At 38.5% G+C, this 24,538-nt stretch overlaps 1 protein-coding gene across 1 annotated transcript in view; it reads left to right on the top strand.

Annotated features, from left to right (window-relative positions):
• Window positions 1-24,538, top strand: part of LOC136719428 (inactive phospholipase D5-like) — an 83,250-nt gene that overhangs the window by 15,142 nt on the left and 43,570 nt on the right. The gene's annotated exons all lie outside the window — the stretch shown is intronic.

Genomic DNA, 24,538 nt, shown 5'->3' on the forward strand with positions numbered 1-24,538 from the left:
TACTACTATTGTACAATAGACTACTACTAAATGAGAAAAAGATAAATACATTTAATTTAAGTGTAAGTTCAGAATGCTCAAAAAAAGCATGGAGGTCCAATATACCTAATATATCATCAGATTGCAATGCAGTGGGTATGACTGTAAATGGTTGCATCCACCTTAATCAATAAGAAGCTCATTGGCATTCATGGGACAAGATGAATTATGAAAAAAAGTGGAGACCATGCAGTTTATTTATACAAAATGCCAAGTAAGTAACCCTAAAGATCTATGATGGAGTAGCTGTCCTGTTCCATATTTTAACTGCATGTTTTATGGTTGTGAATATCTATGTGACCTATATTCAGGTTTGGAATTCAAACCATAATATGTGAGACCGTACAGACATGGTCAATGAGAATAAATGATGTGTCTCTTTGGTGACAGTGCCTCCAGATACGTTGTGCAAACCTACTGTATATAGCTCAAGCCAGTGGGATATTCCCAAGCTACACAACCTGCTTTTTTACATTTTGGCCTGCCCATCATTAGACAAACAAAGGAATGAGCTTCCCCCAGCATTTGAATAAAGCTCAACACCAAACGAGTTACTTGCAGACTGTAACTGATTCCACAACACAGGTTAATCTGGAATCTAGGATGATATCTCCACAAAATACTGTAGTATTATCCCCATCATTCAATGCATAGACAGACTCCATTTATTTTGAATCCCACTAATCTGAGAGAACGCTGTTTGATGTCCCAGAATCTGATTCCTTTGATTTGTACAATTTGCATTGGGTAGGCGTATTGGCGATGTCATCTTTTCCAGACATGCATTCATTGAATCCTTTAGATTTCTGTTGCAACAAATACTCTGACTCTTATTGTAACTGTCTGTTATCAACGTTACTCAAACAGAACTACAGTCATTTTTTCTCTCCTTATTGCCCCAAGTGGTACCTTTTTATAACAAACCTATCTGTGCACTTTATTCCATTGCTTTTGCCTTGGCCTATGTCTTAACCTTTTAAAGACCTATATATAGTCATGTGACTTGGCAAGGGAGGAGTGCAAAATATGGAGAGTATTACATAGAAGCAACTTGATATGTTTTTTATGCAAGTCTTTTTGGGGAGCAATAACTGTAAGTATTTGTAATTATATTAAAATATTGTAGTTGATGAAGAATGGTTGGTTATTGCTTAAGTTTTGTATTTATGATTATTTAAAAGTTAACTTTGGGTTTGTTTATAAACTGATCTGCATTCTTAGGCCAAATCCTTTTGTAGTCTTTTCTAATATACAAGGGTAGTTTGTTGGTATGAGAGTGTATTTAAGCATTTACTGATTATATTTTATATGGCCTTGTCATAACTAATAGGTTGTTTGTGGTTTAATCTATCTCCTATGCCTTCACCTTCATACTTGAGCTTAATAGTAAGTGGTGGTGGAATTGAAACTGCCTTTGAAATGTATCTCTCCAAGTGTCCTTTGACCAATATTGTGGTTGTTTAGAAGCAATTTATTTCCTTTTTGTGTGTAATTAAGTTTCCAATGTGTTTGGGGAACATGCATCAACACGTTAGTGTAGGACTCGAGGGGAATAGCAGTCCAATCCCCAAATGCCAGTGTTGCATGCATATTAAAAATTGCAGCCAATCAGATGCAACAGTAGGCTTTCCTGATTGGTTGCTTCAGCCCTTGGGCATTTTCATAGCACAACAGCACTACAGGAAAGCTTGAAACTTAATTGCTAAAAGGGCAGGCCTCTTGGAAACCGAATCGTTTGCCACTGTGCGTGTCTTGTGAACTGTACCTGAGGGCCTGCACATTACACTGCCTGAACAGCATCCAGACAGCGACCGATCTCTGGAGAGCCAGAACTGCAGGCGATCTCACCACCACCGTGCCAAAAAGCCCTCACTGCCTGGTACTGAAGGAATCACCATCTTTGAAAGTGAGGATGTGCGTACACTACATAAACACTTGTTTCTAGCTGTTTTGTTGTTTGTTTGTTTTTTATCGTTTATGCGCATAATTTGACAGCTAAAGGGGCGATGCTGCTGTTTGTTTTTAGGAGCTATAGCCCACATTCAAATGGAACGTGATCCAGACATCTTCCAAACAATTTACACCCTTCATTAGAAACCACATGACACAGTTATTCATTGAGTTGGCAGACTTACTCAACATGAGTACATGGCTTCTCAAAGACTGTGTTCCTTATGTTGCATAGATTTATGGGAATGTTGTATATGTGTGTTTTTTACTTTCAAGTAGAGGCTTGGCTTTCAATTCCCATGCAGAGGAAATTACTGGGTTGACAGCACTCTGAGGTTAATGAAGAAGGTTCAGATAATCCAGAAAAAGTCTACACTTTAAACAAGAGAGAGTATCAATGAGCAGCTGAATAGAGAAGTTGCTGATTTTGACAATAATGAGAAAATATGTGTGTAGTACTACTCATTTCATTTTAATTAACTGCTAAGTGACATGGAATAACAACACCTCTTTTCTTTGTGTTTGTTGTGGGATCTTTATTGGACTCCCTGATACTTAACTTTAAAGCTGCAATCACCTGTCATTTATCCTGAGAATGGATCAACAAGCAACGGAAAATTATTCGGCTATGATTAATAGCTTTTTGATTAAGATAATGCAACAGCTCTGTTTACAGGAAGCCAGACATCACACATCCAATAAAGGGCTTGAGATATTTGGTAGTGCACAGCGATACTGTGTTCAAGGCTTTATAAAGCTCAGGTTACATGTATTCTTGGCACAGCATCAAAACCTCATCCACTCTCGCTCTCTGTTTCCCCCTGTGGACAAATCCCAGTCTGTTTCTTTGGCTTTTCTTGTATTTGTTTTTTCTTTGCTCTTCAGATTAGGGAGGGTTCCTCTTGTTAAGTGCTCTCCCACACCAATTCCTGTTTGTTCTACATGCAACACGATCTAATATGAAACACATTAGTGTGCCATTAAGGGTGGGGAGTTGGCTGCAGTAGGTCTCCAGTGGTTTGCAAACTCTATAAGAAGGAAGAGTGCGAATTAGTGTCATTTTCTTCCAGTTTCAATTGAATAGATCATGTGACGTACTGCTTTGTTTTTCAATTCGTTGCAAGGTATCATCTCTATATAGGCAAATCATGTCCATCCATCTCAGTTGCTAGTGTTCATGTTTCCCTGCTTAGGAATCTGTTGGTTTTCACGTTAATCAATCAATACCTTGATCTATTTGAATGCAGGCCTTTTTTTTAATACATTTTAGTGTTATACAGGTAAATGACTAGATAATTGGGCATTACAGAAGATGAAAGGGGAAAATAATTGTCGGCTCACATATACGAGTCATTCTCAGTCAAGTTAATTTGCCTTAGAGTACACATAACATAATGTAATTATTTCCTTCAGGGAGGGCATACACTTTTGTGCATGATTAGGGGTTGAAGAACTAGATTGATGTATTAGTTTTACCAGGATGATACTTGTTTTGGCAGTTCTGTTTTATGTTATTTTTTTAAATTTTCCCAGTATGCCTTGTTGCCCAAATTATGACCAGGATAAACGGCAACTGCTGTCAAGACGAGGTGACTTTTCCAATCAATCATCCCATCTTGCCCTCCATTCATAAAAGCGGTTGATGACTGAATACCTTTTTGCCTCAGAAATAATAACACACTAAATCTTTACAGCTGACGGCAGTATTATTGGATTGCGATGGGAGGAAAAAAACAAATTAAAAAATGCGAGGTTATTGCAGTTTATTACTTTTTCTGATGACTGGCACAATCAATTCTCGATTAGCATTCGGAAATTTATGGAGCCGGTTTACAGGCTTGGGGAACATCAGGTCGGCACAAATAACTTTCTCCGGGCATGGGCATGTTCAAGTTAAATTTACATGACTTTTACATAATTGGAAAAATAAAGGGGGGGCATAAAAAACGAATAAGTCCCCCTAGCCCATTTTTTAAGATTGCACTTACAACTATAGGCCAATATTGTCCCCCTCAGTCTAGCACATTAGGCTGAAAAATAACCCAGCACTTTGCCTCCTTCCTGGTTGAGAGAACTTTTCATTCTGCAAAACAAACGTAGTGCTCATATTACAAAGTCAACATTTAATAGTATTTGGTGGAAGCAAGGTGTTACTGACAGAGATAAAGAATAGGGATTGTAATTTACAACTAAAGAATGGGTTGAATTTTTAAATTAATAGGCCAGTAACCCCTACAATTAATGTCTGCAACTAATGAATGCACTGTCATGAAGTGATAAGGTAGTGTCCTTATGACAGGATCCTGGAATAAAAGGGGGACAAAAAGCAAAGGTGCTTTGTATGGAAGTAATGAATTTCAATTCTTATAATGATTAATTTTGAAAAGGTTCAGTTATCTTAGTGCCTAAGAACATGAGAGAGGTTACAGGCGAGAGGAGACCATTAGGCCTATCCAGCTCAACTTGTTCTTCGTAGCTTAATGATCCAAGAATCCCATTAGGACCTGACTTGAGCGCACCCTCTGACTTCCACGGCACGGCGGTTTGTGTCACACACCATCAATCCCTTATGTTAAGCACCACCTCCTGTTCCCAGTTCTGTTTGAACTTGTCTGAACTTCGACTTTGCTCCTGGTCTATTCCTGCTCTCTGTGTTTACTGCAGATGAAAGTCTTGGCTTGACTTTGCCATTCTGTTCTTAAAAATGTCTTAATTTATTTGTTCTAGACCAACAATAATTATTTTAGACCGTCTACAATGGCAGACCTGTATAATTTTGGTTGACTTTTCATATCTGCTCCCCATTGCTGCCTTTGTGTTTTCTGGTGGCCAATGGTCTGGTTTCCACATGTATTACTCTAGCAAAATGTTTTAGGAATGTATTAATTGGTTAATTGATTCAAATAAATAGGTCTTCTTCTTTACTTTTGCTCCAACCATTTGATATGTACATTGAATATCAGACTTGCAAGCTACATACTTATATTTCCCTCTTTACATGCACCCCAACAAATCGCGATAGGGAATTTAATCTGCAATCATAGTCAGGCCGATACAGTAAAATTATTTTGTCCTTCTCTGGCTTTTTACTTTTTCATTTAAATTAGAAATATATACATTTCCCCAGAAACATTATTACAAATAGTGGTAACTAGGAGACGTACTGTTTTATGTCACCAATTTCCCATAATAAGAAAGCAGACAGAATTTGAAATGAAAGGAAAACTGTGCTTCACAGGAAGATTAATCCAAGTTTTAATACTGCAAGTGATTCTGCAGCTGAAAGTTTTTGTTCACATTCCCCGATAAGATATGAGAAATACAATTGCTTATGGCCCTCAAATGAATATAGAATACAAGAAATATGAATTAAATTGTGGTTGCACTGTAAAAGACATTGTGGAGACACAATAAACAAGATGGTAAAAGGATATAATACATCATCTGGAAATGGCAACAGTATTCTATAAAATTTTCATCAAAATAAGAGAGGTGGTTCCAAATACTACCAATTTAATTGCATACTTCCCCATGGGATGATTCAATTAACTTTTGAATTACATGCAGTCAAAATGAAAAATATCCCAATATGTCTTCATTGTTATTATATAAGCAATTTAAGGGAATGAGAGAAATATAGGGCCACCATTATTTAAACGCATTTCACAAAGCATAGAACTCTGATACGACTGGGTTTAATTAAGACAGTCTTGATGTTAAATACATCTATGTGACTCACAGTCTTGCAATGAAAACTTTTTCTATGTGTAGAAATGTTCTATGGGAACTTTCAAGTACTTTGACATGAGAGCATATTATGAAGGTTACATTCTTATTTATATTAAAGTATTTTAGTAGTGTTGGAAATTTCCATTAAGAAGATATTGCACATCATTAAACAAGACGGAAAACTGATTTAGTAATTCAGAATAAGGCCCAATTTATTTTAAATTGATATTCGCAATGGGTGACATTATAGAAATGTGATTTATTTTACAAGTTTTATTTTACAGTGTTTTTGGCCGTTCAGCATTTTATTCCACCTTTCTATGATTAACAGAATTGGACATTTCTCTGCACATGAATGTACTATAGATTTCAATACTGCACGTTTTGCTATGATTTGTGCATTAAAAACTGGGTTGTAAGAATTAAGAAATCCCTTCCACTTATATTGTCAACCAACAACTATCTTTTCAATGATATTTTGAATGACAGTTGTATTGGATGGACCTAGTATTACTAACTTGGCTGATTCCATACCTTTGTTTGGATGATCCCTGATTTTAGCATCAAATTAATACAAAATGATTGTAGCTGCATTGTGTGCCTATAAAGTAGTTCTCCTTTGTTTACAATGTGTCACCTGTATAAACAGAAGAATGGTAGTTGCAAGTGCTTTTTAGCTTCTCGAATACATCAACTTTGGCCAAAATCCAGTCCTTTACACTGGGTCAAGGTAACGCTCCCGCCGCCTGTATCCTGACATGCCAGACTTGATTAATTTGGCACATTCAAGTTTCAACAGAGCGTGCAGCATAATTTAATTTAAATAAAGTTGTGAATTAGAAATGTGCCGATCAAAGCATTGACATTCTCCACCTGCGTTTGAGGGAATAAAGTTAATTGACTGAGAAGTGCTCCCATCAGCCTACAGCTCCCGTCTTTTTACTGATTTGATGGATTAATGATGTTTTGTGCGGGTGGGTCACTGTTGTGGATGTTGGCCGTGTATCCTACCATCATGTCCTTCTTGTCTTTAGAAAGAATGTTAATTGACGGATCTGCCTCAGGTTTTGACCAGTAATGTGGAACAAGTGTGTCTTACCCTGAAGACCTTCCATAATGAAAATGTACCTCTTTGCAGGACTCGAGTGTCCTAACAGTACCTTCAGGACACCCCAGCACTTCACAAGTCTGGCTTATCAATAACACTCGCAGTACCCGTGAACTATTTTTCATGCCTACTCGGTCATCGATAGCAATGTTACCCGACACCCCAGAATCCTTTGGCAGCTGAAGACGCTCTTCATCTTGAAGAGCGCAAGAGACTCCAGGCACGCATTCAGACACTTATCTGATCAATGAGGTGGCGCTGTTTGGGCTGTTGTACTCCTAACAGGCGTCACTCAGAGTCGGAATTTGTGAAGGCGCAGAACCATACGTTCCTTATGAGTGAACATGGCTCACTGTTGATCAACACCTTTTAAGAACATGTGTCAGCCATACAACAGAAGGAAGACCAGTTGTTGACCAGTTTTAAGTTGTACAAATTATTGTATATGTATATGTATGTACACATTTGTCTGGTAAGGACAAAGTTATGACCCACTTTTTACACATTAAGTAGCCTACATGTTAACAAACATTAAGTACATGTTAACAAGTCCATAATTACACTGTTCTTATGAGTAACTAACATGTAGTTACTGAGTACCTACTATGTAATTAGGGAGATATTGTAAAGGGTTACTGAATAGAATGTAGGCCACCACCAATGTAATTCCATTTATTTTGTAAGCATTTCTGTGTGTTGGCCACTAACCCTTCTTTAATAATGTATACAAATAATTGTTGTGTTCACCTTTCTTCCTGTGTCATGACTTTCAGTCCAGGAATTACAGCAGGTGGATTTGCTCCATCGAATTCGAATAGCCTCCTTTTGTTTGTAAACTTTCCTCAATGGTTCAATATTTTGCATCCAGAAACATTTTTTCAGAATGCGGTTAAACTAGAACACGTTAAAGCTTTAATATGCCTCCTTCAGTATACTTGCATTGTATTACTTCTGCTGCAAAGTGAAACAGGGCTGTTTCTCATTGTGATAGCTTCTCCACACTGTTTAGCTGATGAGTGTTTTATGTCATTATTTAATTTAGTGTTTTGTCATTACCTGTCACAGCCAGTTTAATTAGAAGAGATCCCAGTCTTTCCAGATACATTTCCTCTTTCACAACCGCATTGCGTTCGCAAAGCAGGTCTGTACATTTTTTGGCATCAAAGACTGGAAAAAGACGGCCACACACATCAATAATTTCCCTCACGCCATTAACTGCTTCAGCAAAGAACATAACCATTTGTTTTTCCTAGTGTCCTGCTTCTCTGGCAAGATTAGTCATTGGGGCATGAATTTAAAATAGATGTCTCTTTTCAATTAATTTTGTGTATAAGAGAAATGCATACAACTTTAAAAATGTATGAGGAATGAACAGTAAGTGCCTTCTTGAAGGAATCATACATGTGTAAACCCTGTGATTTTGTTTCTCTGCATCATTATGGGAATATACAATACAGAGGAATGTCTTTCAGTGTTTGTAGCAAGCTCATTATAGGAGCAGACTGAGGATTGGAAAGGGGTGATTAATTCAAATACAAACAACTGAGTCTTTATCAGCACAGCTACCTAGCCTTGCATGACTAAAACTTATTTATAGACTTACCTTATGTACTTCCTTATATTTAGGAGGGATTTTAAAAGAATGTGTAAACTAAAATGGTAGCAAGTCTTGCCTGGGACCCACTCATATCAACATTACCTGCGCTGGATTGCTGACGGGTGGGCGTACTTAAATGGTCCTCATCGACTCTAGGATTCAGAGTATGTATATACATTTTGGTGCCAAGGATAATTGTTGGTATATATAGCTCTGGTGATGATTTCTTTCCCTGTCTGTCATTCTCTTGCGTGTATGTGTTGGTGTTTTCTCATGGTTGATGTATCGTCAACATGATTGTGTATTCTTCCCATATGGTACAAATATATATATTTTAAATATGGCAGAAATGTATGATCCTTATTAATGATTTAATATGTCCCCTTTGGTCTATTTCAAATATATGGAATATATAGTCTGAAAAACATGTATGTTGAGGTTCGTGAAATAATTATTTCTGGGTGAAATATTGGGTTGTGTGTGAAGAATTGTACATTATGCATATGTGTGTGGATCTATATATTTTTATATCGATGAGAACCAAAGAATTTGCCTTTTCTTTTAAATAACTTTCTGCCTTTACAACTTTTCTCATCGCTCTAATTCACATATTGCCCTTTACAGGGTCTATATTCAGAATTAAAGTTATTACTGCTATTACTAATGGTAATAGAGTGATAAACCGCTGTCCCACTTCCAATATATGAATGTCTTTTGGCTAACGATATAATATATATATAGTTATACATTATGACCTGTATGGCCAGGGGTCAGGGTGAAGAAGAATGAGCAATGCAATCTCCATCTTTGTCTCTGCACTGGTGCCCTGACAGACTGACTGAAAGATGTGTACGCATGTGTTCATCTTCTGCAATGCTTACTATCTTTATACAGTATTCATATCCCCTTGAGAGAGGTTTCACATTTCACTCCATGTCACTTTGTTGTATTTCATTAAGTGGGTTAGTGTTCAAGCTCACCTGACATCCATGGGTCAGTTTAATTAAAATTTATGAAATCAGTGCATTCAACCAGCAGGTTATAGCTTAATCAGAATATATATGTGTATCTGAACAGGAATGAAGAGTGCAAACACTGAATCATAAGAGTTTTCATTCATATTCGTTATTAAGGACATTAGGAATTTATTCCGGCATGAGTCTGCACATCAGTACAACAGATAAGTGTGTCCACTATATTAAGATGTAGTGTTTTGCTCTTTACTGAATTAATCTCTTTGTTAACGTTCATGTAGCTTTGCTGTATTGTGTTTGCTAGACTCTCGTTTACTTCTATATTAATTGGTCAATTAATAAAAGCCAAGGGATTGTTATACATGAGAAACAACTAACATGTCATAAATATTTTTTGAATACATTACTTGCTCTTATGTAAAATAAGTATATTCACACCATTATTTATTACATGACATTATATTCTTTGTTTTTGATGTCATAGTTGGCTAAATAGTAGTCTAGCTGTAGTGGTACAAATCAATACCTTAATTCAGCAATGGCAGAATGACTGTAATTGTCTGGCATTAGCAAGGATGTTTTATAATTAGCCAGTAATCTGTTGTGGTGACTGCTTCAGCTATTCTTCAAATCAGCTTTTGTTGGAGTGGATTGATTGACAACTTGAAGTTTCTGGCGGAGCTGCCTGTTCAAATTAGCCTGTGGATTTTGCCCGCCTTTAATGATATTGTCAGCCTAATTAAAGGAAGTGCCTAATGATTTCTTTGAGAGCAGAAATTGCACTCCAGAGCCAAAGGTCTGTCTGCATTGGCTCTCCTTATTTGTCTGACGTCCAATTAAGCCTTGCATCTGGAAAAAAATAATTCCATTGTGATGTATTGTGTTGGGCAGATCCAGTTCCAGTATGGTACGTGGCAGACAGGCAACACAATCCAATGAAAGGCTTCAATCCGGGTCACCCATTAGCCAATTCTGAAGGGCTTCACAAATGACATGTCTCTTTAATCCACAACCCTCGGACGTATGGTAATTGTGAGTGCTTACATGAGAACTTAATTACATTACTCAAATCGTAGTCATCAAGGGCTGGTCTTTGGGCCCCACCTGGGCTACATGTCAATTTTGAAACAGGGAAGGTGTGATGGGAGCTGCTAAGATGAGTGCTTTTTAATTACATTCCCTGGAAAGATTTCCGTCCCTCTCTTGGGAAAACTGCATCTCATAAAGAGAAACCTCATTCCTTCCAATAAAACACCATAATGCTCCCGAGACTGGGGGAGGCCTTTCGAAACAATTAGTGTCAAGCCAGGCCTCGAAAGACAAAATATGTTTTCACAAGTCCGATGTCTTAAGCACAATTCGTGGCGCTCTCATCCCAGCAAGTGCCTCGCTCTTTATGTGCTTGTGTTGCTATTCAAATATCCTCATGAGATATATTGTAATAAAATATATTAAAATCATGTTGGTTCCTTTTGATAACCGCTTTAGAATTCAGTGATTTTTGAATTATGCTTCACCAATGTAAAAGTAATTTAGCGCATTACACTTAATGTTGACACATAGATTTTTAACATTTTTTTTAAATTAGGCTTTACTAATGTATTGTTAAGATCATTTGATAGATTGCATGTGATGTTGATACATTGATTTATGCTTATGTCCTTTTCTTTTAAGCAGATTAAATATTACATCTTTGCAAGTTCCAAACATTTTCATTTTTAAGTCATGCAATCAAGCCTAAAATGTGGTTCATTATTTACAATGAATGCAAAGTAGGCTCTTATCACAGCATATAAATTACATTGGATTACAGAACTCATTGTGTCGATTTAAAACTGAAGCACTTTGCTCTACCTAAGTACAGCAAGTAGGCCCTTGAATTTTAAACATTTCCTAGTATTGTTTCTAGGGCTTTTCAGAATTTTGTACAAAGCATTTCTGTACTTTTAAATACCAGAGATTGATAAGTGATTGATGTTTCTGCACTGTACTTTATGATAGTATGAGCCTTAATTAATAGACTGGAGTAGAGTTGATATTAAGAGTCAAGGGATATCCTTGAAATGTGCTGCCTCAAAAAAATATGCAGTTTTATAATTTAAAGGCAGATTAAATAATATTGGATGGACTGGTTGTGTGATATACTCTCCCAAATAAGTTATAAAAAATAGGAATAGAGCAAAAAATATGAGAGGAATGTATGCCATTAAAACTTTGATTTAAACTAGTAGGGCATGTATTTGTGAATCTGTAGCTTTTCACTCCCCCCTCCAAAAAAAAAAACATAATCTCAATAAAGATTTAATAGAATCTTCTAGTGAGTCGTGATTTATTTGGCTTTGATTCAGTATTTATTTACAGTGATGCTGATATGCAAACCTCAATGAAGATAAATATTGCATTATACAAACAGAATAATCGGACTGTCAAAATAAAAATAAAGCAGGAAAAAGTGATGACTTCCAATTCCACAACAGAAGAAAGATGGAAATAAGATTATGAAACAGGCCGGGCACTGAGAAATACAAGGATGTGATAACCCAGCTGTGATTGGAGGAATATTTTCCTCACTATTGTGATCCAACACCACAATCTACATTGTGTTTGCTTAGTACTGTCATTGTCTGTTTTGTGTATCTAAAAAAGACCACTCCCATGATCTCATAACTGACTTCCATAAACAATCTCATCCCCATCTTCTGAAGCAATGAGTTCTGTCAAGCGCTCTCCATGGTCCTGTACACTGGCTGAACCATTACAATTTTGCATTAATAATCATAATATAACACAGTATTGTAGGTATCGACTTAAAAAAATAATATAACTGATCTACACCGATCAGCCATAACATTATGACCACCTGCCTAATATTGTGTAGGTCCCCCTTTTGCCGCCAAAACAGCCCTGACCCGTCGAGGCATGGACTCCACTAGACCTCTGAAGGTGTGCTGTGGTATCTGGCACCAAGACGTTAGCAGCAGATCCTTTAAGTCCTGTAAGTTGCAAGGTGGGGCCTCCATGGATCGAACTTGTTTGTCCACCACAACCCACAGATGCTCGATTGGATTGAGATTTGTGGAATTTGGAGGCCAAGTCAACACCTTGAACTCATGATTCATCAGACCAGGCCACCTTCTTCCATTGCTCCGTGGTCCAGTTCTGATGCTCACGTGCCCATTGTAGGCGCTTTCAGCAGTGGATAGGGGTCAGCATGGGCACCCTGACCGTTCTGCGGCTACACAGCCCCTTACGCAACAAACTGCGATGCACTGTGTGTTCTGACACCTTTCTGTCAGAACCAGCATTAACTTTTTCAGCAATTTGAGCTACAGTAGCTCGTCTGTTGGATCAGACCACACGGGCCAGCCTTCACTCCCCATGTGCATCAATGAGCCTTGGCCACCCATGACCCTGTCGATGGTTCACCGCTTTTCCTTCACCACTGCAGACCGGGAACACCCCACAAGAGCTGCAGTTTTGGAGATGCTCTGACCCAGTCGTCTAGCCATCACAATTTGGCCCTTGTCAAAGTTGCTCAGATCCTTACGCTGCCCATTTTTCCTGCTTCTAACACATCAACTTTGAGGACAAAATGTTCACTTGCTGCCTAATATATCCCACACAATGACAGGTGCCATGATAACGAGATTATCAGTGTTATTCACTTCACCTGTCAGTGGTCATAATGTTATGGCTGATCGGTGTATATTGTTTTAATGATAGGGGACCAATCAGACTTTGTACACAAATATTTATATACGTGTGACTTCACTCTCCATTGATCCTGATTAAATATTTCCCATTCATTTTTCCTAGATATGTATAGTAATATACATATATTAAATTGTAGTGAAATGTATGTAACCATCACCATATCATGTAATGGTATGTTTTCCTTTATTACATATGTGAATAAAAATTTGAGTTTCTAGTGATTTAACCTGTGCTGTTAAAGTGATGCTTGAAATATAATGAAACATATGGGATTCCTCCACTGCTGCCTTTTGCTTCATTGCTTGGAGAAATTAACAGATGCTCTCTGTCTTTCTCTGGTACACATACAGTGTAATTGGCAGGCAGTTGTCATGTTACAGATTGAAACTATTTTTAATACATTGGCTATTATAGTTCTCCCAGTTTCACTTAGATTGCTTTCAGATCAGGTGGCCTTTTTTGCGGAGTTCATATGTTTGAGGTGACGGGGCTTTCAGCTTAATATCAAGAGAAGCATTTGATTGAAAGTATGAAACTAAATATATAGAGTCTGTTTTCAAGGTTTCGGTGGCATTGACAGTTGAATGTGCATTACGGATAATGGAAAGGTGGCTTATATCTTTAAATATGACCATATTTTAACGGAAATATGAATGGAGCACATGAATGTGAGAAGCTGTTGGTCATCTTCTGAACTGATGTATGCGTCTCAGTTGTTCTATTAATAATGTATAAGTTCAAAGGAACGCTTTCTGAAGCAGAAGAACCTACCTACTAAGTAATGTGTGTGTGTGTGTGTCACTACATGACTGCATTGATACAGTAGGAGGTGGTCAAAGGATTTTTCTTTTCTTTTTTTTTCTGATGTGATGATTTCTGAGAAACCTGAAGCCAGCATTGCTTCCAGTTAATGAGAGCAGGCAGGCTGGTGTCTAAATTTACATCCGGCTCTTTCTGTGTGAAGCTAGCTTTTGTCTGCAAACCAGGTATGCTACCTCGTTTCTGGCAGGAGTTTCTCTTCAGTTCTCTGTGGGCTTAGCAGTGATGGGGGGGCGTTCGAGGAGACTTTTTGCAGGGAGAGACTCTCTCTCTCTCTCTCTCACGCTCTCTCGCGCTTTGGGAGTGAAGTGAGCGCAGGGGGAGATTGATGGTCTCGTGTCAGGGCTTAGTGGCTTCCTGTTGCAAAACTGTACATTATGGTTTTCATTTGGATGCTTTCCAGAGCATAAAAGCAGCAGCCGTATAACAAGTGTTACACTATTTGAAGGGACAGGCTCTCCCTCGCCAGAAAAAGAGACCAGACTAGCCCTCTCTGCATTTCCCCAAGTGCCCGAGCAGGGAGCGCACACACCGGCTCTGAGGGCTCAGCAGCCACAGGACGACTGCGGATTGAACCAGCATGTCGGTGAGTTGCACCTTTCAATACATTTTAATGCTGCTGGCTGGAGTTCAGAACTTGGAGTTGTCAGTGGGATTGAACACAAGCTTTCTCTACCATCTAAGGTGCAATTGCTATATGTGTTTTGTTATTTTTTGTATTTTGTGTAACCCTGTGTGTGTGGGAATGGGGATCCTAGCTTTTTATTTTGTAAAATTATATTTTAAACAAGCATTTGCTGGTGCTGGGTACCCAGCTTGTACTAGATAAGGTAACTTTTGGAGTACAGACTCTGCAGAAACATGTCAGGACTGAGGTGATAGTCCCTGAGATTCCTTGCACAGCCCTGTGTCAGAGGCTAATGTCAAAACTATGATAGTGAAGTTATGCAGCTCGCAAAGATATGGCTTGAACTGTGTATTTCTTTATTTTATTAATGTACATAATTATTGCTAATAAGGAATGTCTGTGTCCTGTGGTGTGTAAAGAGAGAGACAAGAAAACAGTATTTTTGCTTTTGTCTTTGTTTTCAATGTGTCTGGTAACAACAGCAGGTACTTGACTTTCTGTTGCTAAGCAGGGCACTTTACTGGCCCCTCAGGAAGTGAACAACTTAGACACTTCACCTCCCATGTCTACACAACAGACTGTGGCCTCTCACCAGAATGATACAATTCACCTGACAATCTGTGTGTGTGGAGTGTTTATTTTCTTGATATATGTTCAGAATGGGCAAGGTGGTCACAGGGAAAGCAGCAACATCAGTTGTAGTAAATCAATAGAAACTACAGTAAGAAACACACAGTTGAAGATCACTAGAATATCAGTTGTTACTGTCCATTACTTTCGATCTCAGAATTTGCAATAAGAGACTTCAACTTCAGATTTCAAAACTGTTTTTTCGGCATAAAATGAACTTGGCTTTGAATAAAAGCATGGTAACTGAATATATGATCGTGTTGAAAAGTGCAGGTGATGGTTTAGGCCATCATAAAGGCAAGGCACAAGACCGATTTTTAATAAAATGAAGTAAATGTGCAGTGTTGCATATTTTTCTGTCTGTGGGAAAGATGTTGAAATGCTAATATTGATATTTACCTTGCTTGCAGTGTAGCTAGATGGGCTCGTGACAGACATAACTCCTATCCACTTTTTTATTAATTAAATACTCGGATATCACTTTTGGGTAAAAATAAAAACCGATTGGATGTAAATTATCTCTAAAGCACTGGATTTTGCATTAAGGGCTCAGTGAAGATTTATGCTCTGCACCTAACTTTTGACATTCACAGGCACAGAGCACCTACTCCAAATCCAACCTACTCAAAATCACCTATATACCAGCCTTTAAATATATGTATTCGTTCAATCAAAGCACAACATATCTGGGATTTTCTTTTTAATAGAGTCTGGATGGTAAACTGATGTAGCCTAATGTACTTTTAATACACTGGTGATGTAAAAAAGAAAAACCTACTCTAATCCCTTGTGACAAACATATGTACTTTCAGGATATGAAAAAAGTCAATTAACAATAAGATGTAAAAATAGCAACAAGTTTCCTGAATACATATACATTAAAAATAAAGTATGCATCATTTTATCTTTCACGATCATGTTTCAGTGTGCCCTCACATGTCCTTCAGTCCTTCCTTTCCCGGTCTGGTAGACTTTGACGGTGTCCTATTGCACTGAACTGAGATGCCACCGTTCTCCTCAACCGAAACTATTTCTCTGAGCTGCAAAAGCAATAATGTTCAAAATATTCACCTGTAAGACAATACCACCATGCTCTGGTACAGATGTCACTTGTGTCTATCAAGTAATAAACACCAAACGATAAACATGGATTTGTGTAAATTAACCTAATCTAATATACACAACAGCCGTGTTGTCCCACTGAATTCCGCAATTTAACACCATTTGAGCTTGCTGTTGTCTTTTGCCTTCTGTGCTATAAACCTTTATAAATCTGATTAGTGTACATATTTATGGCTAAATAAAGGTTTTCCCATATTTAAATTTCCCAAAATATCAAGAATATTATCACAATATCATAATGAATGTCAAAAGGGATAGTTGAATACTTTTTAATTGGAGTTGCTACTGTACCACTGTGTAGTCTGTGATGTGCAAAACTGACTTGAGACCCTGTACAGAAATATTTTCTGTAGCAGCAGCAAAAATGGAGGAATCCTATGGAGAAACAAAAGTGAGAACCAATCGATCTTTGCTTTGGGCAAATGACAGCTATGGGCCCTGAGGTATATACCTAATGGTTAATCCAGGCCTGGTTATCAGTTTACTGGAGCAAAAAATGATAGATTTATTTAAGTTAGTCACCTTTTACACCATCGCATGCTTAAATATCAAAATTTTCATCTTTAAATGAATAATTAGTTTAGAAAACAAGACCGCCTTGGGAGGGCAATTAACGAGTTCTGTTATAAATTGACATTTAGGAAAAATTTTACTTAATGACGTGTTAACTGCACTGCTTGTTTTACAATGGGGTCTACCTTCCTGTCTGTCTGTCTTATTTTCAGTGCACTGGGACCAGACATTGCTATTGTAAATATTTTAATTTGGGTTTCAGTGTGGGCCTACATATGTATTCAAAGCACAGTATATATTTCAAATGATATCACAGTTTCCATAAACCTCAGGATATCAATCAAGCCTCTAAAATTAAAGTGATGATGTGAATAATTAATTATTAGTAGACCGGCAAATTAGCAGATATTTATAAATAGCGAGAGAGAATTAACTGACGTGATTAAGGTAAACCCCAACCTCAATAAAATTTGTTTATGACCTCCCCCCATAAAAGAGGAAATAAGACCATATCATCATATCAGCAACTAAATATATAAATGAATGCTGGAGAAAACCAAAGATGCATATAAAATAAAATGACTAAATCAACTCAAAACACAATTTTATTCAGCATTGTTGGTGTAACGCTCTTGTCCCACTCTTAATGCCAGCCACTTGGAAATGTTTTGTGAATTGTGACTAAAAGATTTGATAAGTCCCTTTCACTGCATTGCATTACAGTCTGGCATTAGCCAGCTATTAATCCGTCATCCTTATTAAATCAGAATTGTGACATGCCCGCTAATTGCAAAAAATGTCACACATGTAATTTAATGATGGTGTTATTTGCCAAGGGCTTACTGTGTCTCTGCTAAAGAAAGTCAACCACAGGTATTGGGTTTGGAATTTACAACTGGCAGGTGGCTTGAATTTCTGATTTGATCCAGGCTTAAATATCCTTCATCAAGTTTTAAAACGACAACTGCTTATTTTGTTTTTATCTCTCACAATGGGTTTTATTCTCCCCACCCCCGCCAGTCTCTGTCATTAGTTTTAAATACTGCAAGGATTTCATAACTGAACTCTGGATCCTTACAGGGATGGAAACTCGGTAACAGACTGCTGGAAAATGGTGGCTGTAAAGATGTCTATGGAGGTTTTGGAGGGTGAAGATGATAGATTGAAGCCATCTGTGTACATCTATACAAGCGCACTGCTTTCTCGCAGATTTAAGGCTTGGTACAAGCGCTCGGAAGTTTTAATAAAACAAATTGAAGTCTATGGGTCTTGAGAGTTATACTGCATGTCGGGGAGCTGAAATTAGTGGTTAGATTACTGCTGTGAAAAACTGCTTTCCCATGTTAACTTACAAATACCAAGAAATGAAAAAACAATCTTTTAGTGCGGATTCACACAATTTTAATTAAAACAGTCTGTTCTCAGTTTCCAACCGATTTATTGATTTAACCAACTTAGAAAATCAAAGAAACGTTTGAATTGATTTAGCTTTTTATGCTGTTTGGGGTATATGCTTCTTAGTCTATTTTTATTATCATCATCATTTTTATTGTTATTAATTTGTTAACAGACACCCTTACTCAGGGAAAGTTGTCAGAAGAAACATTTTCCATTACAGAATGCAGTAGATATAAATATTGCAAAGATAAGCATATATAAGCTAAAATAAGTACAAAATACAGTAGCGCTCCATCTCCGGTGTGTGCTGAGGGACAGAACGGGCAGAAGTATCAGTATTACCGAAGCAGATGATTACAAGGGCTAAAGGGACTGAAGTAATTGGTAGCAGAAGGCAGCCTTTCGGTTCAATAAGAACATGCATACAAGCAAGAGTGCTGACATTCAGGGATGTTTGGGAGGCATTACAGTTAGTCAGTTGTAATATGATTTACTATGAATTGGTTAAAATGTAACTTTGCTGTTTTTTGTTTTTAAAGACATCATAGTATGACAATAGGGTGCTGCTTGAACATGGCCATTAACAGCCCAGTATTTGGAAGATTCTTATTATCTTACAGCGCAAACTGGGTAAACAATGCATTGTCTCTCATAATTACCCTCTGTGTTTTCCAAACAAGCCGCTCCCTCTCTTCTACTCCCAAAGCCTTTTAAAACTCCTAATTAAAGCTGATGCTATTACAATGTTGATTGATTATCAAGTACCTTAATGAGACACTTAGAAACATTGTAAATTGCTAAGGCTCTGGTTCCACCATCAAATGAAGAAATCCTTTTTTACTGCTATAGATCATAATCGGGCAAAGGCAAAAAAGGGGTGTGGTCTTGAAGAGTTACAGTATTGTAGCACCAGTCATGAATTTGCAATTCAGTTTCTATCCTCTATAGGCCAACAACTCTCAGCACAGTATAACACAAATCCAAAAAAGATAGAACTCGAACCATTTCTGTTTGGCCATCTCTTTCTCTTTTCCTTCTCTTGCAAAAGGGAATCAAATCCTTTTTTGGTTACTGTATGTTAAAGCATTACAGAATTGTGAGGAGATTTCTCAGTCTGTACCAGGTTAGCATGGTGCCTTCCATTTTTACTGCTGTAAGAATGAAACGAAAGTCTGAATCTAACATCTAACTTATCAAAACTACAATAACTGCACACAGTAAAATATATATTTGAACAAAAAAATGGGGATAAATCACCTTTCAGTCCTATTTGGCTGTTTCCTCTGATCTGGAGAAAAGGTTCTTCCCCAGCATAAAATGCCCTACTGTCTACGGGCAGAATGATTGTCACTTTGCTCAGAGGGCCCATCCGTGGGAGGAGGTCAATGGCTTGTCTAGACATGACTCTAATGCATAAAACAGCCTTGAATGCTGAAAGGTGCTCTTTCAGTGCTGGAGTTATTAATTATGAACATCGCACAATATGCAATAAAAACAGACCTTGAAACGTCTTTCAATATACAGCCCAGCGCTTACAGCGAAGTGTGGGAAGTGAACCTCCATTTTGACACTCGATAGTCTACAACCGCCTATGAAGACCAAAAAAGTTAGACCTACAGGATGTTACCTGCAGTTAAACCTCTCTATGCCCTGTAGGCATTTGTGAGAAATAACTCGACTATGATGGTGCACCATAAAATAAGCACCGGATTGCTTGTTCTGCGCAGCTGCACTCGTTAACGAGTATTTCAGAACCATTTTCTTCTCGCCAGCTTTAAATTAGAGTCTTCTTTCATTGCATAAAGATAAATAAATAAAATGCAAATGTTCACCCTGGGCTTTTCATCTGTTTCTAGCCAGGCGTGCCTTTGATTTGTTTGTCGCAAAAAGCAAAATTGTTCCCTGGAATTTGACATTGCATTCATCTCCTGAAGCCAGAGAGGATCATCTGTGCTGTAAATCCTAACACAAAACTGCTTCTAATCAGCCAAAATCCAATAGGCTGCCTCTCGCCGTGTAACAAACTCTGTAACAAACATAAATTGTCCTCCATAGACTAATCTGTGTGGGCATCATATCAGTGGAGCACTGTTTTCCAGGCACATTCAATACCGATTAATGCAATATATTTGTCTGCAGAGGCTCGCAGCTAACTTACACAGCTGAAGTACAGTCCGGATGAAGCTGCAGTTCGCAAATGTGTTGACGGTAAGCCTAATTGGTCGGGAATGCACGATACATACAATTGATCTTTTGTATTTTAATTGCACACCAGTGTCAGGTAAGAGGCTGACAGTGTGCCAACGCTGATACAATCTGCAAATACTTTCCCTATATTCCATTACTTCTATATTGCTGCATTACTATGTCCTATACTCCCGTGAATTGACAAGGTTCCCAGTCACCCTGACCGGCGTACTGAACCCTTTTCCATCCCGCAGATGAGACACAGATGTGCTTTATGGCTCCCAGTGAGCAGGTCGCAGCTGTTGTGGTTGTGCGGCTCGTCAGCCCAGTCTCTGAAAGGTGCTCTGGATAAAAGTACCTGCTGAATTATTCATGATCGTTTCAAAATGTTCATCGTAATGTAAAACATGGTGGCCTTGAACACCAGTATGGATGGCAGCTTTTTCTGTATTGTTTACTGTCAATGTAACTATTTGCCAGGTTTACTATTTCTCACAGGAGGGCAAAGCTATATTCCTTTGAAGTTGACAGTATTTTGGGGTAATTGGCTGCTGATGTGATGGCTGTCAAATGGAGTTCTCATTGTGTCGGTCAACACTAAACCGCACAGCATACGGTCAAAGGCATTTTGGAAAGAAAAATGTTTTCCTCAACTTCAGTCAACCTGAGCTACCAGAACTTTCCAAAAACATGCTTTAACACTTACAGCAGGGAGTCGATGTTCAATATGAATGTTTTAAACTATTTTACTCAAGTGTTTTACTGTTGGATGAGTTTAAGTGACCCCTGCTTAAAAAAAAAATGCATCTGCCACCTGTGTTTTATCTTTGCTCTATTAAAACCCATTTCTTATTTCATTCCCTCCATCTTTATGCCCTACAGTAGCACTGGATGTTTTTAAAATTGTGATAAAAATATGGGTGTAAAACCTCATATATATGAAACGCACACACAAAGTTAAAGCTTTTCTTAGAAACTTTGCGCTTTGGTCAAAGCACAGCACAGTTCCCTATTGACAGGTGAGTGTCACTCCAGCAAAGGGGTACATCGTGATGAGGCTGGCGGGGGGGACAGTACGGAGGGAGTGAACGCCACAGGGCCCGAGCACTAGCGGAAGCCTTATACCCTGGTGCCACTGCCACTTGTTTCCAGATCTAGCCCAGGTAGCCCGAACTTAACAGCTTGGTATTCTCAGACATCGTATAAAAGTCATATTAAAAAATGTTTACATAAAAATAATTGTTATTGCATGAATTTATTTGAAACTGCAAAATAGTTTTTTCACGTATTACGCTTCAGTATTATAGCAGAGTTTGACAAGTTTGCATTTGCTATGCAGTTGATCGCTTCTTGGGAAGATCTACGCCAGAGAAAATGTTCTGAGAGATTCCCTGCAACAAATTCAAGTATATTGTCTTTAAAGGGTAGTGCTTAGTCAACTGCCGGGCAAATGTATAAGCCCAAAACATGAACAAGAATCAAAGCCACAATGACTGTGGATAAGGTCGGGCCCAGTTCAGGGTGTTTTTCCTGAAATCAGCAACTCCCCATGAGGCAAAAACCAGCAAAACAACCAAAGTGCTCAGCTGTTTTAATCAATAATCCATTGTGTAGCCATGTGGGCTTTAATCCCAGCTCCAGTTTCAACTCATTCATTCGTGGAGCTAATTATTTCTAAGCAGCAACTGGCGTCTGGCTGGTTAAAAATGATCCTTGGAGTACAAATAATTAAGAATTTATGATTTAATTGGATTGTATGTTTCTCGGTTAGCTACTGCCTGCAGGAGGACTCTTGTAACCCTTCCTAATTGTGCTTTGTGTTCATAAATTCAAGATAGGGCATAGATTTCTTGCATCATATAATTGAATGGCCCTTTTGTTACCAGCTAAAATCATCAACTAAGTACTAAACATGGCCACTAATGAACTGTATATATTATGAAATGAAAATATAGAAGGATTACACCTTAAAGCAACAAGGTATAAGTTACTAAATTGGAAGGATATCCATGAAGTATCCTAACTCAAGGAGTGAAAAAACAAAAACAAAAAAAACACTCAAGTAATGCTATTTAATGCAGCCAACACTGAGCTTGACAGGGTTATATGTTATTGTGTGCTGTTACTACGATGTCACATGACATACCCTTCAAGGTATCTGGGCAGGGGTCAGTGCAGCAACCTTTTTCTCTGTCTCGTAAAGCCAGAAAATGGGAAGGAGGCCAAGTCAGATTATTGCAGCAAGGTGTAAAGGGGGTAACTATATGCTTTCCGTGCTATTCATTTACCTGTTAATTATTTTTCAAATTGTAACTGAAGCTGTGTGGTGCAGCATAGAGTAAAATCATCAAAATCTGTCATGAATATTCTTGATATACTCTGTACAGGACTTGGTTGGTTAATACTTTGCCTCACTTTGCGATCAGTTTGCCCAAGACACACAACAGTGAGGAGACATTTCTTCGTGTTTCTGCCCAGTAACATAAATCAAGCAGTGCTCAGGGCCCTGTGGTGACTACGATACCCTTATGTTTGAGTCTCTCAGCCTCCTGACTACAGATTGCTATTCCAACGCACATCTTGAAATGTGCAGATATGTGTGCTCTCTCTGTATGAGGACACAACCTGTATGTAATGGTGCATGATGGATGAATGCGATCTGCCTAAAAGTACACAACAGTTAGTCTGTTTTAGCTGAAGGGGAAAGTGATGAATAAACAATGATATTGGCACAGACTATGGTTCCAACAATAATGGAGATGCATTTGCTTTAAAGACCCTGCCCCCTTGTTTTTCTACCTACAGTGAGGGAAAAAAGTATTTGATCCCCTGCTGATTTTGTACATTTGCCCACTGACAAAGAAATGATCAGTCTATAATTTTAATGGTAGGTGTATTTTAACAGTGAGAGACAGAATAACAAAACAAAAAAAAACGCATTTCAAAAAAGTTATAAATTGATTTGCATGTTAATGAGGGAAATAAGTATTTGACCCCTTTGACTTAGTACTTGGTGGCAAAACCCTTGTTGGCAATCACAGAGGTGAGACGTTTCTTGTAGTTGGCCACCAGGTTTGCACACATCTCAGGAGGGATTTTGTCCCAATCCTCTTTGCAGATCCTCTCCAAGTCATTAAGGTTTCGAGGCTGACGTTTGGCAACTCGAACCTTCAGCTCCCTCCACAGATTTTCTATGGGATTAAGGTCTGGAGACTGGCTAGGCCACTCCAGGACCTTAATGTGCTTCTTCTTGAGCCACTCCTTTGTTGCCTTGGTTGTGTGTTTTGGGTCATTGTCATGCTGGAATACCCATCCACGACCCATTTTCAATGCCCTGGCTGAGGGAAGGAGGTTCTAACCCAAGATTTGACGGTACATGGCCCCGTCCATCGTCCCTTTGATGCGGTGCAGTTGTCCTGTCCCCTTAGCAGAAAAACACCCCCAAAGCATAATGTTTCCATTCCATTGAGTTGATGCCAAAGAGCTCGATTTTGGTCTCATCTGACCACAACACTTTCACCCAGTTCTCCTCTCAATCATTCAGATGTTCATTGGCAAACTTCAGATGGGCCTGTACATGTGCTTTCTTGAGCAGGGGGACCTTGCAGGTGCTGCAGGATTTCAGTCCTTCACGGCGTAGTGTGTTACCAATTGTTTTTTGGTGACTATGGTCCCAGCTGCCTTGAGATCATTAACAAGATCCTCCCGTGTAGTTCTGGGCTGATTCCTCACCGTTCTCATGATCATTGAAACTCCATGAGGTGAGATCTTGCATGGAGCCCCAGAGTGAGGACGATTGACAGTTATTTTTTGTTTCTTCCAATTTACGAATAATCGCACCAACTGTTGTCACCTTCTCACCAAGCTGCTTGGCGATGGTCTTGTAGCCCATTCCAGCCTTGTGTAGGTCTACAATCTTGTCCCTGACATCCTTGGACAGCTCTTTGGTCTTGGCCATGGTGGAGAGTTTGGAATCTGATTGATTGATTGCTTCTGTGGACAGGTGTCTTTTATACAGGTAACGAGCTGAGATTAGGAGCACTCCCTTTAAGAGAGTGCTCCTAATCTCAGCTCGTTACTTGTATAAAAGACACCTGGGAGCCAGAAATCTTGCTGATTGATAGGGGATC

The sequence above is a fragment of the Amia ocellicauda genome, chromosome 23, assembly GCF_036373705.1.
Source record: "Amia ocellicauda isolate fAmiCal2 chromosome 23, fAmiCal2.hap1, whole genome shotgun sequence".
Taxonomy (NCBI): Eukaryota; Metazoa; Chordata; class Actinopteri; order Amiiformes; family Amiidae; genus Amia; species Amia ocellicauda.